Source organism: Onychostoma macrolepis, chromosome 03, assembly GCF_012432095.1.
Source record: "Onychostoma macrolepis isolate SWU-2019 chromosome 03, ASM1243209v1, whole genome shotgun sequence".
NCBI lineage: Eukaryota > Metazoa > Chordata > Actinopteri > Cypriniformes > Cyprinidae > Onychostoma > Onychostoma macrolepis.
In genome coordinates, this window is record NC_081157.1 from 21,935,311 (window position 1) to 21,939,420 (window position 4,110).

Sequence of the window (4,110 nt, forward strand, 5' to 3'; positions counted from 1 at the left end):
GAATTATTGCCTGTGGAAATCAACACAGATTTAGTCGATAAAGACAAACAATAGTAAAACAATAGTAAAATATATACTTTTAAATATAATACTGTCATTATTTAAAAACAAATATGAATAAAAATAGTGTAATCTATCTATCTCTCTGTCTGTCTGTCTGTCTATCTTTAAATAAAGTAATTACATACACACATTTAGAAATAATAAATATACATAATGAATAAAAAAACATGATATGCATTTATGAAATAAATACAAATTTATATATTATTAAAATTATTAAAATGTAATAATGAGCTGCTGCTCAACATTCAGATACTTGGCTAGTGCTTGCTGTAGCAGTTGCAGCACGCTTCAGAAACCTTCCACCTTCCCCAGCTCCACCTGTCTAGATCTGCTACGGGGCGATTCATGTATGCTATATGGGGGTTATTTCATAAATGCAGAGCAGCAGTATCTACCAAGACCAAACACATTAACAATGTCATGTACATTACCATGCCAATCCCTCCGAGAGTTGTCATGACAGAAATATATATATATATATATATATATATATATTACTATTACTATACTATACTTTACATTACGTGTGTGAATTAATTCTACCTTGCAGCGTCTCTATAATATAGTGAAGATGTGGGATTTAGTTAAGAAATATATGCTTGAACTTTTCAGATTTTTGTCTGTTTATTCTAAGTGCACGCGCGTCTGCCGCTTTAAATTCTTGAGCTCGTTATAGCAGGATGGATTCTGATTGGCTGTCAATGTTTGTATCGTTCATCAGCTGGAAAAAATCGTTCTGAAAGTGATTCCAACGATACCGTTTCTCTGTGCCTTCATCGTTATAGTTGTGGTGTGGACTCTGCTATTCTTTAATATTGAGAACGATTTTTAGAACTATATATTTATCGTTATCTTTATAGTTATCGTCCTTGGTGTGAACGGTCCTTTAAGCTGGTCGGCATGGTAGCCAAGGCTCACATAGTCATAGGCCACTAGTCACATGCTTCTTCGGAGCAGCAGCAGTACATATGTCTTGGTGATAGATCTGCTTTGTGGGGGGTGTCTTGTCTTTCCTTGTCTGTTCATCTTTATGTGTGTAGATACATGCATGTCCACTGATGCAGCAGTTTATCCTTATATTCAGCCGCATGCATGTGTCTCCTGCTTTGTGGGGGGTTATTCATATGTGTTATATGTGCAGCAGCAGTATTTCCTACATGCTCACAGCAGCATGTTGTGGATGTATTGGCAGTAGCAAGTCTTGGTACTTTGCCACAGCAGCAGCAGCGTAGCAGATCTATTCCGCCAAGACCAAATACATTAACATTGTCATGTACATTACCATGCCAATCCCTCCGAGAGTTATCATGACAGAAATATATATATCTTTAAGTACATTATTTTACTTAACTATTTTAAATCAGCAGCATCAGGGTTGCTTGTTTGTAGAAAATTTAACCATTCTTGTTAACTGAGTCTCTTGAATACTTTCTTTTGGATAACATCATTGACAGCAGACATGCCAGCAGTAAACACATACACACAGTGATGCAATTCCACCTAGTTTATCAGCCTAACAAAAAAATAATGTATTCTATCAGGACCTGACTGTGCCAGCGCCTACTTTCTGTATTGTGTGTGTGTGTGTGTTTCCAGAGCAGCCAGGCTGGAACTGAATGAGCTGAAAATAGCTGTGCTTCTGTTAGTGTTAAGAATACCTGCCTGTCTCGCAGATGAGTGTGTGCGCGTGTGCATGTTTAAGAAGTGAAATTTCCCTATTCTCTAATTACCAGTGAACTAAAATGAATTAACAACGTTGACTCAAGTGATAGAGTGTGGCTCGGAGAAGAAGGGCTGACAAATGCAAAATTCTCAGGTTGCTAAAATAATGAAGCAAAGACTGAATTTGTCTGTCAAGGCAAGCTGTTAATGTGTGTCAGTGTGGGTGATGTAAACCAGGCCCTTTGAGTTCTGGGGTTTGATAAGCAGGGTTTGGGAATTTTCAGAAGACGCTGCAGTCAAACTTTCATTGAAATCCAGCGTGTTGCGAGCAGTCACAGTGTTTGTAATGTGGGTCAGTAGCTTTGGAAGTGGTGGCACTTTTGTGACAATCGCCTGAGAGTCCACAGCCAAATAATAGCTAATACACACACCCAAATTTATCTGGGTCAGCCCAGTGGTGGAGACAGTGACCCTTAGACAAAGAAATAAAATGAGTTTGACTGCTGTTTAGTTTAGCGATGTGGGTCCCAAAAGAGGAAATTGCTTTCGCACAATTATATTTATCGGTCGTCATCCTCTGGTAAAGCTTCATAAAACACTGAATAATAAATGTGGAGGAAATAATAAGGAAAGGAAGTCAAACGCTCAAGAATGAGTCACAGAGAGAACTGGATGTTTACATGTTCTAATGTGAGAAGTGTTCGCCTGTGCAAAACTTGTACAGTGATTTTACAGTGTGCTGGGTCTTTGTTAACAGATGACTGCTACACTACTGTAAAAAAAATGTTGTTTCAACCTAAAGTTTTTCTCAATCGCTTTGGCACAATTTTCGAAACGTCTTAACATTCTCTAAACAGTATGTTCAACTGTCATAACTGTTTGCTGGAACATCAAAACTTTATTGCATGTCTGAAAAATACCCAAAACATTTCATTCATGCTTCAAAACCTAGTTATTTTGTCAATGACTTGGCCAGTGCCACCAAAATAAAAAGTACTTTTGTCATCATTTGAGCCACACTGGTCAAAATGCTTAGATATTTTTTTCACCATGGAAATATTTCTAATATGCACATTTCATTTCATTTCATGTTATACTGTATGCAAATTTCATTTGATTAATTTCATATTTATTATATGCAATTTAATTTGTGATTTGTTGTATGCAATTTGTTTTTTTGTTGTTTTTTTTCACATTTTTTGTTGACAGACTGCTTCCTGAACTATTCAAAAATGTCAGTTTTGTGTGTATCACACTGAGCATTTTAGACACAGATTTCAACATGGGTAAAAATGCATTGGTAAAACCTAATACTGTAGCACACAAAAAGAAAATGAACATTTATATTTATACAGTACACTTATTTTTGTAGAAATATGTTGCACGTGAACTGAAAATTCACCATTGCTTATTCATTTTTACACACTCTATTGTCTTCCCCTTACACCAACACCACCACACATTCTTCTTCCTATTGCTCTTCCACAAGCAACTGTTAATGTAACACATTTCTAGAGGTAAATGTTCTGTTCAAATATAAATGTATTTATACAGTATTGCTGTAGCTGCTGCTGTTTAGAGTTGTGACGTTCCTCCTTCAAAAACGGTAGTAATTGTGCTGGGCAAACTCCATATGCAAGCGATTGACTTGCAAAATTGTGATTCCCATTTCATTACAATGGTAAGTAGGGTTGCAAAGGGGTAGAACATTTCTGGTAAATTTCTGGAAACTTTGTAAAAGTCTCTGACAATGTTTCCAAAGATGCTGGAAATTTACCATAAATGTTTTGCCCCTTTGCAACTTTAATGGCGAGCCATTAGACGACTTAGCATACATTACAACCATTCCATATCAGATATTCATGGAATATATACACGTCTGACAGATTTTGATAATTGAATGGATCATTTTACAAGTGATGGCTCACACAATGAAATAATGTTTAGAAGTTGTGAAGAGTTTGACAATTTCAGTGCAAAGCAACTTATCAGTTTTGATCAACAAGTCATGTGCAATTTGTTATTGTGCAAATTTTAGACAACTGCACTTCACACGTGCCAAAACACACGCAATTTGCTTTAATCAATAAGAAATTTAAATCTATTGTTGTCAAGATACTAATTATTCAGACATCTGAACTTACTGTTTTGAAAAAAATAAACTTTTTTGAGCCAATGCAATTGCACTGTGAAAAGGTAAGTGTCTGTGCTGCCTTAAAATGTTAAATTTAGTCAACTTGAAATGTGAAGTTGACTAAACTTAAAATTTTAAGGTAGCATAAGCACTCACTTTTAAAAGTTGAATTTTTTTTTTTTTTTTACAGTGTAGATAGATAGATAGATAGATAGATAGATAGATAGATAGACAGACAAACAGTGATG